At 36.8% G+C, this 22184-nt stretch overlaps 1 protein-coding gene and 1 pseudogene across 2 annotated transcripts in view; one reads left to right on the top strand and one right to left on the bottom strand.

The window, feature by feature from the left end:
* Positions 1-22184, top strand: part of UNC5C (unc-5 netrin receptor C) — a 380387-nt gene that overhangs the window by 134883 nt on the left and 223320 nt on the right. The window lies entirely within an intron of this gene.
* On the bottom strand, positions 6938-9171 carry LOC119529669 (annotated as a pseudogene).

The following is a 22184-nucleotide window of genomic DNA, read 5'->3' as shown; positions in this document are numbered from 1 at the left end:
GTAGGTGCCAGAGAAAATTATAAAACTGATAAAGTTATTTTATTCTTCTCCCGCACTCAGCATAGAATTCAGTTTCACTCTTTTGCTATCTTCCTTTACTCTTATCACCTATAACTTGCAATCTTATGCTCCCAGTTCTCTCTGGTGATAGCGGGAAACCTAAAAACTAATTCAGGGTCAGAAGTTAGTGACTCTGTGCTAACTATCACAAGAGTATTTACACTTCAATAGTCTCCTAGGAATGAGGCAATAAATCACATACAGAATAAATCATGAATGGTAGATTTTCAGGGATCAGTAATTTTTTTTTTATTGGAGAAGTTTGACTTCTTACTGTTTCTCATGTCATATCAGATATGGTGACTTCTAACTCAATGTGCATTTATGTATTCATTTATCCAACAAACATTTGCCAGGCACAATGGTTGGTGCTTGAAAAACAACCATAAGAGAAAGGTCCGTTACTCCAAGGAGCCTACAGACTAGAAAAGGGAAAGAAAACTAACATAGGATTATAATACAGGGTGAAAAAAAGAAAAGAGGCCCCAGTGGGAACTCCTGACGGGACCACCATACCAGACAGAATGTGGTCAGGGAGGCCTTCATGGAAAAGTTAATATCTGAATTGAATTTTGAGTAAAGTGATGTTAACCTGATGAAGAGAATTGTGAAAGGCAGTTTGAGAAGAGGGAGCAGTATGTATAAACACAAAGAGGCCTAATGACTAGTCTTGGATCCGTAATTGCTCCTGCTGAAAGTAGTCAGAACCCCGAGTTAATAACCAGTTGTATTCCCTTAGTCATCACTTAGACAATTATGGGGATTTTAAACTTATGAATAAAGAGAAAAGATTATGATCCAATTTAATTGTGCATTTTTAATTTGCCTAATTTCCTTCAGTGCAACATAAGTTAGTACTGCTATTTGTGAATTATGTAAAATGTATGTATTTTTCCTCTAGTGTACATATTTATGGTTGGATACAAGAGAGCCTGATGCTAAACATATGTGTACATTCATTTCTGAAAATTAGGAAACTAGAGAGTTATTGTATCTTGCAGGGACTTCTAGGAAAAAAAAAAAAAAAAGGTATATAATGTGCCAGAAAGCTCAAGGGAATGCATAAAAGTAAATTGCAAGGAAGAGAAGCCTGGCCACCCAAAGAAAGATAATTTTATCTTTGAAATTCAGCCCTACGTGCCCCTAATCAGATAGGCTGAGTGACTGACACAGGACCTTTTACGGCCATCCAAGTTTTTTTTTGCCCCCTAGACCAAAATCATAAATCTTGTTTCTCTAATAAAGACATGTAAGGCAGAAAGTTATGATAGTATCCTCAATATCTTAAAGTTAGATGTGTCAAGACATTGGAAGACATCCATCTTCCCTGTCCTTGTGATTCTCTGGTTTGTCCCGAGGGACTGTGACTTGTGTCTTCCTTGAAATTTTCAATAAAAGATAAGAAAATAATTTCTTTGGAACGTCAGCTTCCCCAGCAAAACTCCTGCTAGGTTGACTTGTAGAGACAATTATACTGAGAATTTGCTCAGTTTAGGTGGACATTGTTATTGCAGCATTTGTCCCGTTCCTGACAAATTGCATTATCCCTCTGCCCTCTGAACCATTAGAAGGTCCAGAGGGAACCAGGTGGTGATAGGAGGGGCTGATTTCACATTTGTCAACCCCGAGGCAAAGCCAGGCTGAGCTGGGAACTCCCTTTGATGCTGTACACTGGCTAAAGGGGGTGGAGGCTGCATTGAGGTGGGGCGCACATTTCAGCGCTGTCCTTTGCCTCTGAGCCGTCATCTCTTTAGTGTTCAGAGTGAATGTGATGCCTCCAGATTCATTCAATAATTGCCCTGATTTCTGCCTGAGGCTTTACTTTCTTCTAGCTAAATGTTGCATCCCCTAACACTCTCCCTCATTTCTAACAAAGTGGCTCTTTCATTCTGCCCTGGGCAGCAGCCGCATCACTCCGCCTGCACTTCAGCTCTGAGACTCGTTCAGCATCACAGACTTCCCTTTGTGACCAGGTCTCCTCTTCTCCCCCTTCCCTTCCCTCCCACAGGAGTTGGGAGGAAAAAAAATGATGGGGACTTTAGTTAATGCAGAAACATCTGTTGAATTCTAAAGAAGGAGTAGGGTCTTAAATGAATGCACAGAAGTAAGAAAGAACAGGTAGCATCCCTGATGGAAACTGTCCATCTCCTCTTTCTCATAAGCAAGGCTGTGACCTAGTATAGGTTGTCAGGAGTTTGGAGTGGTATCAGTGGATTGGGACAGTTTTTTAGTAAAATGCAATTGTAGTTAAGAGTCACAACAGAAAATGGATAGATAGATCGATAGATCGATAGATCGATAGATAGATAGATGAAGGAAATGAGACACATCAGGCACCTCCTGCTAGTCTTGTGGCCCAGGGCAATGTGCCTAACTCCTCTGGGAATCAGTTACAATGTCTGCTAAGCAGAGGCAGACACCTTACACACCCAGTTGCATGTATAATAGGTACGTAAGTTACTGAGCACATTGTCTGGTGGGGTAAGCACCCCCAAACCATTAGCAGTCACCATTTTCATTTACAGTTGTTTTTCTATATACATGGTAATTATCTGCTCTTTTTAGAGGAGAGAGCCATGAACCATCTGGGAGAAGGGTTGTGGCAACATTTGTTGAATATTTAGTCAACTGAGCTACCTTTGCCTTCTGCCCAGCTGCAAATCAGATGTAGCAAGTTGAAAGATAAATGAATACTTGAGTGTCTGTGATTTAATTTCTATACAGAGAAAAAGGGGCAGATATACTGAACACTGGGACTGAGTGGGTGATTACTTTGATCAAGAAAGGTCTCTCTGAGATCATGCCATAAAGTCCTCTAACTTTATTTAGTATAACCTCTTATTTCAGCATCAAAAATTTTTGATATCCCGCCTCCACTGGATAATTAGTTGTATTTCTAGTTTCCATTGATTTGAGAAAATACACAAAGACGAAAGTCTATTATGAAGTCTGTAAAAAGCTTTTACACAATTTGTACTTTATTCATCAAACAACAGCTATGCTTGTTTGAAAAACAGACGTATACATATGCCTAGGATTCCTTCTGAAGGTAACATGGGTTTGCATTTGGACTTGAGGATTTGGTTAGCCAGTTGGGGATCCTGATACACTGGAAAGAGAATTGGATGAGGAGGAAAAGAGACTAGCACCTATTTTCTCCTTTTTCAAAAGCAAAGAGAGAGCAGAAAAGCCACTTAACTTTTTAAAAGTATGTTTCTTTACTAATAGAATGAAAATAATGTGTTTTTTAACCTCCTAATGATTGTGTGAGGATGACCTAATCTAAAAGATATTAAAGTTCTTGCAAAGCATTGAGAACTTTATAAAGTATTAGCAATGGCTCATAATGAAGGACCCTAGTAATCTAGAATACTATTCAGTTGCAAAAAAAATTACTTTGTCAGGCTACCCCTCCACCTCTGTCAAGCTACCCCTCTACCCCTCCACCTGGCTTGAAAAACTCAACTGGTATTAGCTGCCTTAGCCTGTATACTTTTCTCTAAATGATGTAAATGTGGGTGAAATCATGGGCTCAAACAGGAAAAGGGCTTATTATCTTCAACCCTCTCATCTTTAGGGAGGTTATGCCATGTAGACTACTTAAATGCTATGGAAATATTTGAAGTAGCTAAGAAAGTCTCCTCTTTTTGTTTTATTCCCACTTCCCTCTTCCTGGTTTATCATGTAATCTAAGATAATATTTCCGTACAATTTTTTTAGTTAGAAATATCTTAGTGCTATAAACACTGACATTTCATTGTAGTAAATAACCCAACTTCTTCTTATTATTAAACAACTCAGTTTTAAATAACTATAACTCAAATAGTGTTGACTCTGTTGATTTTTATAGTTAGCAACATATGCTATGCTATTGAGAGAGGCAAGAAATCTTTTAGAAATCTAGCATGCAGGAGATCAGCAATTTCAAAAAAGTTTCTTTATTTCATCATACATTTTAATATTTTCAATTGAGAATGAGTCACTCCAAAAGCGAAAGCATTAATTAAAACAGACTGAATTCATTTATATGATAAAGAACAGAGAAAGAAGACTGCACATGAAAATCCTTAATTCCTTATAAGACAGAATTTTAGCCAAGCAACCTGAATCATTTTATTCTTTCAAAAGTTTCAAAAACACCTTGAAATATTTAAAATGTATATTAGATTAGAAAAATATGGATATTTAAGAAGAACATGAGTTCACTATGACTATGAAATATTCTTGGTGCATTTGGCATTCAGTGGTGTCAAATGTCTGCTTTGGGGTATTTACAGAAATTATTTAACAATTCATTTAACAATCCATGTATTTAACTGAACATTTAACAATGTAGAGGCATTTATTCTAATCTGCAGAGTAATTAAATGTGTAATTTATTTTTATTGTAATAGTAAAACATGTTAACATTTTAAAAAGTCAAATAATTCCTTACCCACCCCTCTTCAACCCCTGAGCCAACCGCTTTCAATTCTTTTAATAGTGTCTTTGGAATTTTACCTATTTATTTCTAAATAAACTCTTTATTCTATTCATTCTTAACATTTTTAGCCTGCTGTGATTGACTTTCAATTATTGCAAATTGCAATTTAGTTTTGGTAAACCCCCCTTTTTCCACCCAACATGCTTCCCTCCCCTATCTCCCCAGTATACTAATATAACACTTTTTAGTTAAATCAATATTTTAAATGTGTACAGCCTTATGAGTGTGTAAATATTCTTCAAAGGTGAATCATGTGAATTTATTTTCATTCTTGTACAACTTCTTGTTTTCATGAAAGTTAAAAATTGCATCTCTCGCTCTCTCCCTCTTTAGATTTCTAAGGATGAACGTTAATGTATCTCCAAATGCTTCCACAAAATTCTAAAACTCCTCTGGTAAAGCCAAACACATCATGTAATTGATCTATTGTCCCTTGGCCCCAGTCCTTTGGAGTCCACTGTCCTCTGGCCCAGCTCCAACTTTACTGGTTCCCTTTCAGGCTTGGTGCACAGCTGTCTACCTAAGATTTCCTGGCCCACTTCCTAGAAATTCCTTCTCTCCAGCTTTTATTGGACACCGTGCTTCCTGAAATACCCTACTTACTCTTGTACAGTTTACTCCCCAGATTTGGTGAAGCACATTCTTTAGTGTATCCTGAAGAACGGATACAGTGAAAGGTAAAATTTTAGTATCCTTATATATCTGCAATTATTTTTATTCTCTTTGTATAGTCAATTAAGACTGGGCTACATATAAAATTCTAGATAAGAACTTTATTATATAAAGCCATAGCCTTTTTTTCCCTACAAAAAATGCTTTATTTAAAAATATAATATTTTTAAAAAGAGACAACTTTTATATACTCTTAATTTAGAAACAGTAAAAAACACAAAATAAATGAAAATGTGTAAGTTATGATTGGTAACATATAAAAAACTGATGCTGAATAAGACAGTTTAAAGCTATGATTAATGCTTTTCGACCCATCACATTTCAGTAATTCACATTTGTTAAAACCAGTGGCTGGGACTAAAGAAAAGGTCTTACCTATATCCTTTCCTCTTCAGAAATCTGCCACCCTTCCCGGCAGATACAGAAACAAACAGCAGCTAGGCAGTATCTACTTATTTCTTTGAGTGCTGCGTGTCCAAAAAATGACTCTCTACTTTTATTTTTTTCTATTTTCTTCTATGAAATTCATATATGTGGTGTTAGGGCCTTTTCACATATACAGGGCCTTTTTAATTCAAATTTAAAATTTTAAAAATAGTAGCTCTCTAAAAGCAAGGAGAATGTCTGCTATTGACATCACAGAACTCAGTGTGCAATGTCCTTACGTATCAACACTCATGATTTTGGTTTCCAAGTCAGCATTTTGAGCAGCTATCTTGTCCAGCATGGTACTGAAATATTTCAAACCACATTTAAATATCCAACAGAGATTTGTGATAAAACAGGAGAAATGGCTTGTCAAACTAAAGTGCTGTTAGGTACTATATTCAAGAGGCTATCTTGAATTAGTATTTTGAAGTTTTAAAACTTTTTTTGTTTGTTTTAACCACAATCACTGATTCTCAAACTGGAGAAACTTAGCATCTTCCTGGAGTGTCAATTTTTTCAAAGATTTGGAAAGTTTAAAATTCTTCTTATCTTCAATGGCTCTGTTGTATATATTCATCAACAAAATCAGAATTATTTTCAGGAGAACACATATGGACAAAGCAATGACAAGTTGACATTTTGGACTACGCCCTCATATCCTAACTTAGATCCTACACCCTCATATCCTACCCCTTAGAGGGGAATTTCAGCAGTGACACCAGTGAAGCAATGAACTAGGTGATCCTGATTTCTCAAAGTATAACCAGGTCCTTAATGATATGCCATCAAAAATCGTGGAACTCACGAAGCCAGAAGATTAGAACTGGGTGGCTTTATCCTTCTTTCAGATTTATGTTAATTTACATCATCACTCTTCCTTACTGCCCTTTTGTTACTTAAGAGCTTAAGTATATGGTACCTTTCTGACTTACTGTTCATCGATTACATTACCTCCTCTAGAACACCAACTCTGTTAGGGATCCTTCCTTTCAGTATAGTCATGAGGGTATTCAAACTGCCCACCAATAATTACTAGTTGTTGTCAAATAGAAAGTCAATGGTAATTCCCTGTATAAATGATATCTATAAAGAACAAAATGAAGTTGCCAATGAATTTATATGCATCAAATTTACAAAGTTATTTTTTTAAAACAAGGAGTCAACTTCATAAGACCATGTCACGAAAACATTATCTGTAAATCAAGTTGTCACCCAACACATATAATAAATAAAATACAGGTAAATATGACACTGGATCAAAAATGATCCTAGATAGTTTAAGGATTAATTCCATTAATCCCACAATTTAATGAGACCATCCCAACCACATGTTATAACCTTAGATGTTTCATGGGGATTTCATACTGCACCTATACACACTTTGTCATGAGCTTTAAAGCTACTGTAGAGTTTCATGGTCTTCCAGTCTGTTCTAGTTTGCTAATGCTGCAGAATGCAAAGCATCAGAGATGGATTGGCTTTTATAAAAAGGGGGTTTATTTGGCTATACAGTTACAGTCTTAAGGCCATAAAGCGTCCAAGGTAACACATCAGTAATCAAGTACCTTCACTGGAGGATGGCAAATGGCGTCCGGAAAACCTCTGTTAGCTGGGAAGGCACGTGGCTGGCATCTGCTCCAAAGTTCTGGTTTCAAAATGGCTTTCTCCCAGGACATTCCTCTCTAGCAAGCTTGCTCTTCTTCAAAACGTCACTCACAGCTGCACTCTCTTTTCTCTCTTTGAGTCAGCTCATTTATATAGCTCCACCAATCAAGGCCCACCCCGAATGGGTGGGGCCACACCTCCATGGGAACATCTCATCAAAATTATCTCCCACAGCTGGGTGGGGCACACTCCAAGCAAATCTAACCAGCACCAAAACTTCTGCCCCACACAAGACTACAAAGATAATGGCATTTGGGGGACACAATACACTCAAACCGGCACAAGTCCCAAATGTTTAATTTTCCATTTCCATCTCCTGAAATCATGTAGTTCATGTCTGGAGAAAAGTCCATCTGACAAGCATATCCTGCTACTTTATGACCTTTAAAAATTTTTTTCTTATTTAATCCAAATCTGTTCTGTGCTCCAAAAATTAAGATTTGATTGTCCATTGATTGGCTTGCTAGCCATTTCCCATCTGGAGACAAAGTCACGGCAGGCATTGAGTGCATACTGGGTTCTGCTATATACTTGAAATCCACAGGGATCCCATTCCCAAACTCTTACACTTTTTGTCATCAGATGTGCTGGCACATCTCCTATTCTGCTGACAGCCTAAAAATGCTGATGAAATTCCTGCACAATTTCTCCACTTTGCACTTTGAATGTCCCATTGCACAATCTTTTTATCAGACATTGCAGCCACCAAGAGATTTTATCTTCATCAGGCTTAAATTTTACACAGTACTTTTCAGTTTGTAAATCTTGATACACATTGTCCTGTCTCAGCTTCCCAGAGTTTAAGATACCCATCATAGGCTGTGCTGAGGCACTGCAGTATCGAAGAGATGTCCCCAACAGCTTTACTATGACCAATAAATGTTCGCAGGCAGTGCTGGTCTCCATAAACTTCTCATAGCTTAATTTTACAGTCCATGGAACAACACAGCAGTAAATGGCCACAGAAAGGAAACAATCTGACTGCACTGATGCCCTCTGTGTGTCCAGACCACACATGGATTTGTTTTCTGGGAAGATAACACTTCTCAGGTGGCGCAGTAGATCATAGATTAACTCCAACATCCTGAGGTATGTGAAGATAGGACCTGCCCTGATAGTCGTATATTTCTTTGACATGTAAGGTTGTCTTTTCCTCCCCAGGTTTCTCACCTTCCTGTTTGCCTTTCTTCTGCCTCTTTGCCATGACTTCATCCAATTCTTTTTTGTTCTTCTTCTGAAGGTTTGGCCACATCTTTCATATCCACATATTTTGCCCACGGTTCCAAGAAACCATCAACGTTAGAGGTGTCATTTTCTTTGAACTTTTCCCTCTTTTCTGTTTTCTTCTGACTAGTTTCAAACGCAGTTAAAACTTGATTTTTTTTCAGCTTCTTCTACAGAACCAATATATTTAGTAGACACTTGATAGTTATCTAATAAAAGGTCCAATGCATAACCATATGTGACAAAAGTTGTCCCTTGCTCTTCAAATGTAAAGTCATTGATTTGAGCTGGCTCAGCATATCCAGAAAGCATATTTCTAAGGGCAGCTATCTGTTTCATCCTAAAGGGATTTTCTGGTCCAAACTCAGGAGCAAACATGGTCTCATAGGTAGGATTATACTGAACTTCTTTGACACAGGGTCAAGGTGAACTCCAGTCTCCAAATCTTCCCTAACTGCCTCCTCCAGAGCCAAGTCCACTGCCACTGCCAAAGAGGGCTTGGCCGGAGGCGATTTAGTCAAGTGCATGAGGGAGTTGGCAGCTGGCAGTGAACATCATCCACCCTCACTGTCCAAGCCCAATTAGGACCCTGAACATGAACCATTGGAAGCAGCCAGAACTGCAATCACAGCCGACATGGCGGCAACAGACCCTCTCAACCATTGTCTTTTAATAACTCATACATCTTATTTATGTATTCCTTTTTTTTTTTTTGACAACCATTATCTGCAATTGTTTACTCTCCTAATCTCTTTGTTCTAGTGTGTTTTCAACTTTTTTGTTCCTTCACTGTAATTATGGATTTAGGAGTGAGATGTAGTCATTCATTTATAATTGACAAATTATACTTCCTTCACAAAACCCCTAAAATATGCCCAGTTATATCGTGTTTATTAAATTTGCCATGTATAACCAATGAGTTATTTTGATTTTAAAAGCAAATTTTTGCATTTTAGAATGGGCATATTTTTCAATAATGAGACCGTTGGAAATATAGTTTGAAGTGAACTAGCTTTTGAAAAATATATAAATTGTTTTTATGTAACGTTTTTAGTAAATTTCATTCTCAGCATTTGACTTGCTTTATATGTTGTATTCAGAAATTTAAACATGGAAAAAAGGAATGAATAAACTTTTTAAATGAGTAGGGTAGCTACAGAGACAGTGAAAGAGATTGGGTTATAACCTGTTTTTGTTATATAATCTTTTTCCACCCCCACATTCTGATAAATTTGGACTGTGAATCAAGTCTGCCCTAGTTCTATCACATACAAGCCATGCTTGAACTAGAGCTGTCAGGTTTCATTTTGGAGAAACCAGATCAGGGCTGGCCCTAATGGCATCAAACAGTAACTTTTCAGATGATTTTAAGGACTTCAAAGAGTCTGCCATAGTGCTCGTGGATCATGGCTTTGCTTCCAAGAAGCTCATGTTGTGACGCAGCACATTAACTCGAGGGTGGGGAACTTCTCCCAGTGGGTGGGAAGCAGGGATTCATTGGAAATGGGAAACAGAACTGGTAAATTGTTCATGTAGAGGTGGAGCTAGAAGTTAGGATATTGAGGAGGCTAGAAAGGTTGAACTCATACCTACTTGGATCTGACATAAAAGTAGAGTTGTTTTTGTCTTTCAGTTCCCATTAAATTAAGACCAGAGTCTCAGTTCTGTGCTAATATGGCTAATACCTCCTTACATTTGCTAATGTTCATTTTTTTAATTTGAAAATACCATAAATTTTTTTTATTTTCATTTAAGTTTTAACTCCTTTACCATTGAACATCTTTCTGACAACAGATAATACTCAAACAATTTTTCTCACCAAATGCAGCCTTAAAGTATTTCATTGATGATTCCTCCTTTCCATTTTGTTTTCACTTTCTGAAACTGCCATTATTTGGATATTGGCTCTCCAATATCCTCATCTTTTCTCTGTTTATATTCAATCTATTTTGTCTACTTTCTGAGGGAGTTTCTCAACTATCATAAGCATTCAACCAGGTTTTCATTTCTGCTATTATGCTTTTAATTGTCAAGATTCCATTCTCATTTTATTGTTACAATGCCTTCTCTAAGGATTTTTAAAAAGAGTTGTTTTAATTGTTTGTTTTTAAGGCTTATTTTCCATGTAGTTTCTGTTTCCTCCAAGTTGCATTTTTTAAATTGTTTTGGTCTCTGTCTTATATTCACAATGTTTTCCTCTGATGTCTGATAATTCTTTGTTGTCTGCTCATATGTAAGAATGAGGGACTCCAGCTGATCTGAAGCCAGTGATTAAAGGTTGTTGACTATGAGCTTCACTATAGAGTGATCTGGCTAAGCCAGTCATTTGGGGAATCCCACCCCCATGTCAATATTTATAAATCTTTCCTTTTAAAGTGGGTATATTCTCCAAAGAAGGCTCTTTCCAGGACTACCCTTTGGGTTATAAAGGCCTGGCTGCTAGCATATTGTAGCCAACTAGGGAAAGTGAGTTCATAGCAGCTAGTATGTATATGTTAACTTGACTTGATAACTTTGCCCTCAACTGTATCTGGCAATCCCCTAGTCCACAAACCTTCTGGTATTCTGCCTTGAGGGAAGGCAGTTACCCAGCTGCATAAAGAAGGAGAAGGGACCAGGGGTAAGGCAACTAACTATTTCTTAGACTTTGAACAAATCTTATATATTTCAATCACTGCCTTCATCCCCATGTCAATTCCTTAGCCTTCTGGAGTATCCATGGTATAAACCGGTTTGATTCTGACCTGTGTGTTTTATCTGCTTAGAATTGTGTTTTCTCCTTTCCATTTAGTCAGTTATCTCAGACATCCACTTGCTTTCCAGCTCCTGTTTTTGTGACTTAATGCCCTCGGACTGTCCTGGAGTTTCCCCAGTACTTCTCAATGGTGTGCCCTTGGAAATGAGTGCATCTGAACAGATGGTTTTAAGGCCAGGAAGATGTCCAAATTGAGGTTTCATCAAGGTGATGCTTTCTTTCTGAAGACCAGCTGCCAGTGATCCTTGGCTCCTCTGTCACATGTCAAAGCACATGTCAGCATCTGCTGTTTCTCCCTTCTCTTCTTGATGTCTTTGATTTCAGCTTCTTGCTTTCATGGCTTTCTCTCTCAGCTAATGTTCATTTATAACAAAGAGAGTCTACTCTACCTCAGGCCTCAAGCCTCTGCCAAACAAGAGTATCTAATTCAATGATGAATCCTGTTTGTGTTCATTGTCCGTATCTTATGGTGTTGATACTAGTTTCCATTTATGATGATGATAGGTAGTTTCCTCCTGCAATAAATGTATTTAAGTAAAAACATGAATTGATTTAAAAAATAGTCACAAATAATAGTAAAGTTGGTGAGCAGATATATCAGAAATCGTGAATATGGTACACATGCAGGTGAGGTCTGGGAAACACTGGCTCAGGGCCAGGAGACAGGAAGTCTGAGTTTGGTTCCATCTGTAGCCATGTATGACATGGGCAGGCCATTTAACTTCCCACGTTTCTATTTCCTTATCTAAAATGAGGAGTTGGGCCAGATTTCTTAGTAAACTCCCTCTATGTCATAAATTTTATGATATCAAGGACTTTTTTTTTCCAGGTGCTTAATACATGTAAAGGTTTTTCTTGGTTTGCGGCAGATGGGGAGGAGTGAAACATTATGAAGCAGCTGATAATAATAGTGTCCCACAAAAGAGCATGAAAAGTGGAAGAGCACATTGACTGTTTCGTAGAAGTTTAGAGCTTGCAGCAACCTTAAGGATAAAGATTAACTCCCCTATCAATATTCACTTAATAAATGAGAAAATCAGATGTCCCAAAAAACTTATTTTGTTCATTATCATATACAGCATTATAGTTAGAAGGAAAGATTGGCCTAAAAGCCTGTATACTCTTTGGTCTTCTTCATGCTACATCATTACGGTTTTATGTTATAATTTTATTAACCTTATTATGTTTGAAAGAAGAAGTGAGGGCCATGCCTGTTTGCTAAAATTGCTTTTGCCCAACATAGAAATGAAACAAGGCTCAGCCAAATGGGCACTTGAACAATCACATGACTAGTTTCTTTAATGTTGAGAGCTAATAAAAATAACTCAAGACTGCTAATTTGTTTTCTGATGTACTTTGGGAAGTTTTGTCAAAAAATATTGTTTCCCTTTGGTGGTTTAGATCTAGCCAAAATATGGGGTATAAACAGACCCCTCCCAGGAGAACATTATGAGGATTAGCAGAGATTGTAGATTATTTCAGAATTATAAGCAGTTTATTAATTTCCATTTTTTTCATTGGTGATAGAAAATATAAGATGCTCTCAAAGATAAATGAAGGATGGGAGTGTTTATGTGCTTTTTGTTTTTTTCTCCCAGTCCTTTAGAGTCTATCGACTCTTCATCAGTTTAATTATTGGGTTATGTATCTCTAATGTACTTGCCACATAGGAGGCTAAGTAGTTTCCTTCCCCCAAGGTACTTTCTATTGCTAGAAGGCGATCTATCTGTAAGCCCTGCTGGCCTCTTTGGAAAGATCCTCTTATTGATTACAAGAAAGAACTTTAAAAGATGATTTGAGAAACACTAGTGAGGAAATATACCAGTGTTGCCTTCTTTAATTCTGACCTAAAGTAAAGCCTTGAAACAAGGGATTGAAAGAGATCCATGGATCACTGAAGAACGGTGCTGTGACACTAGGTAAAATGAAAGGAAATAGACTCATACCAGAAGAAATATTCTTGTAAAATAGTGGTCAAGGTATAGTTGATTATACAGAAATTATATTTCTTATGTTTTCACAATAAAGATATTATATTTAAAGTGTTTACATTGGGTCCCAGTTGGGAGCAAAGTTTTGAAAGGTAGTTAAATAAAATTAAAATATTAGCAAATATTTATTGAGCATTATTGACTTCCTTGAACAGAGGAAGTGGTTTCCCACTGTCTGTCAAATTAAATGCCTTCTCTCATCTCCACACTGAGTGTTCTCCCAAGTGTGAGACCTAGCCCTTCCCAGGAGCTGTGTTCTGAGTTGATCAAGGACATGCCCTGGGTTGCTCTACCAACATGTTTTTGTTCATGCTGTTTCCTCTAAATGTTCTCCTTCCCCAGCCAATTCCCAGTTTCAGCCTTTGGAAATACCAGCAATTCTGACAGGCTTATTTCAAGACCTTACTCAGAAAAACCTTAACCCAATTCCCCCAACAAGATTCAGTCTTTTGCTCCTTTTCTTTAATTTTTAATATCTACCTCACTTAATCCTGTGTTTCACTTTGTAACTAGTGGCACACCTGTCTAATTCTCTCTCTTTCTTCCTCCAAGACTGTGAAGTTCTTGATGTTCATCTGAACATAAAAGATAGTTTAGCATCATCAGATTGAAAACATATCTGAAATACATAACAATGTATTTTAAAGAATAAGTCTAAGCAGTTATTTAAAGAATAAACAAATGGACTGATTATGCCTTTTATACAAAGTAAGCCACTGAGAGAAGTACACTTGATCACAGAGCCCACACTTAAATATAGGTCTTCTTTGTCCATCTCCAGAGTTCGTCCCACCATGTCAAAACTTCTGAAATACCAGGACAGCAGGTTCATGCAGAAGAGAGAACCCTGGGAGTACACATTGGATGTCTATTATACAAGGAATAGTAGCCATTCAAAATTGCGACTAGCAGAGTAAAACAAATGATTTCTTTAAGTTGTATAAAAGCATTGATTAGAAGTCATTCTGAAAAAAATTGCCCAGAAGTGGAATTAAAGGTAGATGTTACATTACTAGGAATACATTTGACAAAATGAATAAAACTAAAAATGAAAAAAATTTAGAAACAGGTTTTAGGAGAAAGCTAGACTGTTGGTACTTGAAATTACATAAAGACAACAGAAAAGTTGCTTCTCCATTCTCTACCAGTAACCACTGTCTAAGTCTTCAAAAACTTGTGTAGGATGCCACTTTCAAAAAGCCATCCTTGATATGTTTCCATTGTACTCTGGCATCATTTGGATTTTAATTAAATCAATATTTCTGTAATGTCAGCTATACATCTGAGGAATACACTGGTGAAGAAAATATTGTTCCCATTCTCTTGTGAGAGGGAAATATATCAGGTAACTCATGTACCCAGGTACACTTGGCCTCACTTCTTTCAGGATCTTGACTACTTGTTCTGCTCCAGAACAAGGAGGAACTCTGCCCCAATCACTCAATGATGAGAACTGAATAAATATATTACAGATGCATTGCATATATATATTGAGCTCTTTTATATTACTACCCAGTCTGTATTATATGATTGGGCCATATGTTTTGTCCAATGACTTCAACATATCCCCACCTCCAAAGTGCACCATAACTTAAGCATTGTGTTTGCTTCTTCTCTGTTGTCCAAAGTACGCGTAGTAGGCACTAAGTTCTGAACAAGACCCCCAAACCAGAAATCATATTAAAAAGAAAAATAAAACACCTCTATGATTATATCACAAGAAAAAATTATTGTTTATTTTAATGATGATTAGATCTCTCTTGAAACCATCTCTTGAGAAAAAGAGAAGTCCTACTATCCAGAATTCAGTTTTTAAAATAACAGAAAATAAAATCAGAATATAGAAGACAAAAAAGAGTGTTTGATGGCAGTTCAGCCACATAACAATTTACCTTAAAATTAGCAGCTTAAAACGACATGCATTTATTATTTCACAGTTTCTATGGAACAGGAGTGCAGGCATGGTTTACCTGGGTTGTCTGTTTCAGCCTCACTGGGCTGCACTGCAGGGATCACCCAGAGGGGACAGTCTCAGCAGAGGCTGGTTCTACAGGAGAAGACTGTTTCAAGCTCTCTCAGGTTGTTGGCAGAATTTATGTCTTTTCAACTGCAGGACTGAGGGCCCTATTTTTTTGCTGACTGTTGGCGGGGTCTGCTCTCAGCATCCTGAAGCGGCCTGCAGTGCCTTGCCATAGGTCCCTCTCAGAGCAAGGCAGCTTACTTCTTCAAAGCCATTAAGAAAGTTGGCTAAGAAAGAGTTTTATATAATGTAACCTAACCAGGGGAGTGACATCCCATCACCTTTACTCTATTATCCTTATAGTCATGGGACATATAATCTAGTGGGGTATAATGACATTAAAAACAAATAAAGAAACAAAAATCCTACTCCCATATGTAATTACAGTTTCTAATAAGTGCTAAGAAGGAAAAGAGGAGACCAAGAGACAGATTATCAATGGAAATCCCCTGGGGTGCCACGAGAAACAAGAAAAAAGTACCGTGTGACACGGTTCTCTAAAGAAGTGCCATGAGATCACCTAAAGAATGCCTAGATGTTGTCCAGCAAGGAGGAAAGAGAACCTCAGGTAGAGAGAACACAGGTACAAAGGGGCAGGAAGGACTTAAGTGCATCTGAGAAGCTGGAAGGAGACCAGTGTAACTGGAAGGGATGCAATGTGGAAACCTGAAGGCAGTGAGGTAGGAAAGGGCTGTAGACCATGGGGATTCTACATTTGATTCCAAGTGCAGTGGAATCCAAGGAACCATTTTCAGCAAGTAAAGACTTTATCCATTTTGAGAAACACTAATGGAAAAAAAATATTTTGCGTGTCTTTTTCTATTCCTCATTAACTTGAAAGAGTTATTGACTATTGCATGCAGTATGATGCTTTTTTTGTAACATTGTGTGGATGGGGTTTCCCATGCAGTCTCTATGGAAAACCCTGCTTAAGTTACTTGGTACTTAATCATGTCTCAGCATTTTTAGAATACTGTTTTTGCCCTGACAATTCCCATGTCATGTTTTTATCCTTTGTTTTATGGTGATTGCATTTTTAACTTAGGGGCATGGCATTGCAGATGACAGGCTTCTAATTGTATTTGTTATTCTATTTTTGGTCAAAGACGCTATGATATAGACATAACTGTTTAAAGTAAATGAACCTTTTGTTAGAAGATTTCAGTGGAGAAATCTGAATGTACATTTATATTTTTCCTGTATTAGCCAGAGAATTCAGGGAGTAAGATACTGTAATGTTTTCAAGCTTCTCTCAAGTAATAAACACGATTTTTTCCCTGTGATTTCTATCTAATTAGTTCTAAAGCAGCATTTATATCTGAAAGCCTTCTGCAGCAACCTCATTCCCACATAGAATTCACTATTGGGAGAAAAAGGATATGCTGCTGAAGTTTTTTCTACCAATTAAAAAGGAAAAACCATCCTACGGAGAAAGCACAGACTAAACTTTATCTCATTAAGACAAAGTCCAGATGCCTTGTTTACTTGCAATTGAAAATTAATGCCCTATTGTCTCGAGAAATGTATAATTTGCAACAGACATAAGAAACAGGAGGAACACCTTCACTGCTTTGTCTAAACCAGTAATTTAAATGCAAGATTTAATTTTCAGATAGACAGTTTTAGCAAGTCAGCAATTAGTTTGGAATGATGCAAACACTCAATAAGTGAAATTCTCAGCTCTAGTATAAGTTTGCTTTTTGCACTGTGCTTCGAAGACAATCAAATAATCGTTGAATGAATGAATAATGAGTGAGTGAATGAAGTTAGAATTCCGAATTGCAGCTATTATTCTCACTAGTTCGGTAGACAGGTTGCAGAAACTGACCACTAGATTTGGGTAAGATTTTGGGTCACAATCCGGGTATTGGTGGTTTCTTTGTTGCAACTTTGGCAAATGCAGAATAGATTCAATTACTCAGCAGGCGAGAATACCTTTCCATAAAATTCTTTGGAGAGAGTTTCTTCTTGTTACTCAAGTAGTTATGATGACCTGGGTAAATGGTTTCGATTATAAGCATGTAATGCTTTGTTAAAATTTGCATATGTTAGGTGATATAATATTTTCTCCCTGCCCTTTGGAAGTAAGGTTGTATGTTCTCCACTATAGCATTTTACACAGGAAGCAAAAACCCAAAAAGAAAAAAGAAAAAAGCTACATTTGGACAATTTTTAATAGGAGCATTGTGTCCCAAGGGTGGAATAAAGATGCCAACTTTATGGAGAAGATGTAGAACAGGATACTTTGAATTATGAAGATAGAGCAGAATGCAGAGAATTAATAGTGCTACTGCTCTTAAATATAAATGAGGGGTTTTTTTTTAAAAAAAGGAATTTGGTAGTTGTCTTGATGTATCATAAAATGATCTCTATTCTCTGCTTTGCACGGCTAATTTAAATGTGCTTTATTCCAGGAAGCCTACATCAAGAAATTTGAAGGGCAGTAAAAATTCAGGCATTAATTCTTCAGTATATTGGCATTTGTTTTTTCCCTTGTTTTTTTTTTTTAACTTTTTTTTTAAATCAACTGTATGAAAAATAAAAAAAATAAAAAAAGTAATTAAAAAAAACCATTTCAAAGAGACCATAACAAGGGAGTAAGAAACAGACAACTAACCTAAGATAACTACTTTACTTCCAACATTTTCCTACTCTACCCCAAGAAAGTTACCTAATATAGCAACATTTCTGTGAACTTGTTCCTACTATACCCATCAGAAATCAACAGACCATAGTCATTCCTGGGCATTCCCAGAATGTTAAATTTACCCATGACAGCTTATCGGTTCTTCTTGGATTACTGTTCCCCCTTCCTTAATTGCTCTCTATTGCTAGTTCACCAACATTCTACATTATAAACCATCTGTTTTACATTTTTCAAATTTCACATTAGTTGTAGCATATAATATTTGTCTTTTTGTGTCTGGCTTATTTCACTCAGCATTATGTCTTCAAGGTTCATCCATGTTGTCATATGTTTCAAGAGATCGTTCCTTCTTACTGCCGTGTAGTATTCCATCGTGTGTATATACCACATTTTATTTATCCACTCATCTGTTGAAGGACATTTGGGTTGTTTCTATCTCTTGGCAATTGTGAATAATGCTGCTATGAACATTGGTGTGAAGATACCTGTTCGTGTCACTGCTTTCCAATCTTCCAGGTATATACCGAGAAGTGCAATCGCTGGATTGAATGGTAACTCTATGTCTAGTTTTCTAAGGAACTGCCAGACTGACTTCCAGAGTGGCTGAACCATTATACAGTCCCACCAACAATGAATAAGAGTTCCAATTTCTCCACATCCCCTCCAGCATTTGTAGTTTCCTGTTTGTTTAATGGCAGCCATTCTAATCGGTGTGAGATGGTATCTCATTGTGGTCTTAATTTGCATCTCTCTAATAGCTAGTGAAGCTGAACATTTTTTCATGTGTTTCTTGGCCATTTGTATTTCCTCTTCAGAGAACTGTCTTTTCATATCTTTTGCCCATTTTATAATTGGGCTGTCTGTACTATTGTCATTGAGTTGTAGGATTTCTTTATACATGCAAAATATCAGTCTTTTGTCAGATACATGGTTTCCAAAAACTTTTCCCATTGAGTTGGCTGCCTCTTTACCTTTTTGACAAATTCCTTTGAGGTACAGAAACTTCTAAGCTTGAGGAGTTCCCATTTATCTATTTTTTCTTTTGTTGCTTGTGCTTTGGGTGTAAAGTCTAGGAAGTGGCCGCCTAATACAAGGTCTTGAAGATGTTTTCCTACATTATCTTCTAGGAGTTTTATGGTACTTTCTTTTAAATTGAGATCTTTTGTCCATTTTGAGTTAATTTTTGTGTAGTGTGTGAGGTAGGGGTCCTCTTTCATTCTTTTGGATATGGGTATCCAACTCTCCCAGCCCCATTTGTTGAAAAGACCATTAGGACCCAGTTCAGTGACTTTGGGGGCCTTATCAAAGATCACTCGGCCATAGATCTGGGGGTCTATCTCTGAATTCTCAATTTGATTCCATTGATCTATATGTCTATGTTTGTGCCAGTACCATGCTGTTTTGACAACTGTGGCTTTATAATAAGCTTCAAAGTCAGGGAGTGTAAGTCCTCCCACTTCGTTTTTCTTTTTTAGAGTGTCTTTAGCAATTTGAGGCATCTTCCCTTTCCAAATAAATTTGATAACTAGCTTTTCCAAGTCTGCAAAGTAGGGTATTGGAATTTTGATTGTGATTGCATTGAATCTGTCGATGAGTTTGGGTAGAATTGACATCTTAATGACATTTAGCCTTCCTATCCATGAACATGGAATATTTTTCCATCTTTTAAGGTCCCCTTCTATTTCTTTCAGTAGAGTTATGTAGTTTTCTTTGTATAGATCTTTTCCATCTTTGGTTAAGTTTATTCCTAGGTGCTTGATTTTTTTAGTTGCTATTGAAAATGGTATCTTTTTCTTGAGTGTCTCTTCAGTTTGTTCATTTCTAGCATATAGAAACATTACTGACTTACGTGCATTAATCTTATATCCCGCTACTTTGCTAAATTTGTTTATTAGCTCTAGTAGCTGTATTGTCTAATTCTCTGGGTTTTCCAAATAAAAGATCATATCATCTGCAAACAATGATGGTTTTACTCCTTCTTTTCCAATTTGGATGCCTTTTATTTCTTTGTCTTGCTGGATTGCCCTGGCTAGCACTTCCAGCACAATGTTGAATAACAGTGGTGATAGTGGGCATCCTTGTCTTGTTCCTGATCTTAGAGGGAAGGCTTTCAGTCTCTCACCATTGAGTACTATGCTGGCTGTGGGTTTTTCATATATGCTCTTTATCATATTGAGGAAGTTTCCTTCAATTCCTACCTTTTGAAGTGTTTTTATCAAAAACACATGTTGGATTTTGTCAAATGCTTTTTCAGCATCTATTGAGATGATCATTGGATTTTTCCCTTTTGAATTGTTAATGTGTTGTAATACATTGATTTTCTTATGTTGAACCATCCTTGCATGCCTGGAATGAACCCCACTTGGTCATGGTGTATGATTTTTTTAATGTGTCTTTGGATTCGATTTGCAAGTATTTTATTGAGGATTTTTGCATCTATATTCATTAGGGAGATTGGCCGGTGGTTTTCCTTTTTTGTAGCATCTTTGCCTGGTTTTGGTATTAGATTGATGTTAGCTTCATAAAATGAGTTAGGTAGTATTCCATTTTCTTCAATGTTTTGAAAGAGTTTAAGTAAGATTGGTGTCAGTTCTTTCTGGAAAGTTTGGTAGAATTCCCCTGTGAAGCCATCTGGCCCTGGGCATTTATTTGTGGGAAGCTTTTTGATGACTGATTGGATCTCTTTGCTTGTGATGGGTTGGTTGAGGTCTTCTATTTGTTCTCTGGTCAGTCTAGGTTGTTCATATATTTCTGGGAAATTGTCCATTTCCTATACTTTATCCAGTTTGTTGCCATACAGTTGTTCATAGTATCCTCTTATAATTTTTTTAATTTCTTCAGGATCTGCAGTTATGTCACCTTTTTCATTCATTATTTTGCTTATATGGGTCTTCTCTCTTTTTGATTTTGTCATTTTAGCTAGGGGCTTGTCAATCTTGTTGATCTTCTCAAAGAACCAACTTTTGGTGATATTTATCCTCTCTATTTTTTTTTGTCCTCTATGTCATTTATTTCTGCTTTAATCCTTGTTATTTCTTTTCTTCTACTTGATTTAGGATTGGTTTGCTGTTCATTTTCTAGCTTCTTCAGTTGATCCATTAGTTCTTTGATTTTGGCTCTTTCTTCCTTTTTAATATATGCGTTTAGTGCTATAAATTTCCCCCCAGTACTGCTTTTGCTGCATGCCATAGGTTTTGGTATGTTGTGTTCTCATTTTCATTCGTCTCTATATATTTAGCAATTTCTCTTGCTATTTCTTCTTTAACCCACTGATTGTTTAGGAGTGTGTTGTTTAACCTCCAGGTATTTGTGAATTTTCTAAGTCTCTGATAGTTATTGACTTCTAATTGTATTCCATTGTGGTCAGAGAATGTGCTTTGAATAATTTCAGTCTTTTTACATTTGTTGAGGCTTGTTTTATGTCCCAGCATCTGATCTATTCTGGAGAAAGTTCTGTGAGCACTAGAGAAGTATGTGTATCCTGGTGATTTGGGATGTAATGTTCTATATATGTCTGTTAAATGTAATTCATTTATCAGATTGTTTAGGTTTTCAATTTCCTTATTGGTCTTCTGTCTGGTTGATCTATCTATAGAAGAGAGTGATGTGTTGAAGTCTCCCACAATTATTGTGGAAACATCAATTGCTTCCTTTAGTTTTGCCAGTGTTTCTCTCATGTGTTTTGTGGCACCTTGATTGGGTGCATAAACATTTATGATTGTTATTTCTTCTTGTTGAATTGCCCCTTTTATTAGTATGTAGTGACCTTCTTTGTCTCTCAAAATATCCCTGCATTTAAAGTCTATTTTATCTGAGATTAATATTGCTGCACCTGCTTTCTCTTGGCTGTAGCTTGCATGAAATATTTTTTTCCATCCTTTCACTTTCAATTTCTTTGTGTCCCTGTGTCTAAGATGAGTCTTCTTGTATGCAACATATTGATGGTTCATTTTTTTTAATCCATTCTATGAATCTATATCTTTTAATTGGGGAGTTTAATCCATTTACATTCAATGTTATAACCGTGAAGGCATTTCTTGAATCAGCCATGTTATCCTTTGGTTTATGTTTGTCATATATATTTTTCCCCTCTCTCTATTAATATCCTTTATTGTCCCCATACCGAATCTCTTTAGTACTGAGCCTTTCTCCAAGTCTCTCTCTCCTTTCTTTGTTTCTCTGTCTGTAGGGCTCCCTTTAGTATCTCCAGTAGGGCAGGTCTCTTGTTAACAAATTCT

The sequence above is a fragment of the Choloepus didactylus genome, chromosome 3 (assembly GCF_015220235.1).
Source record: "Choloepus didactylus isolate mChoDid1 chromosome 3, mChoDid1.pri, whole genome shotgun sequence".
Lineage (NCBI taxonomy): Eukaryota > Metazoa > Chordata > Mammalia > Pilosa > Megalonychidae > Choloepus > Choloepus didactylus.
This window is presented reverse-complemented; position numbering and strand designations above follow the sequence as displayed.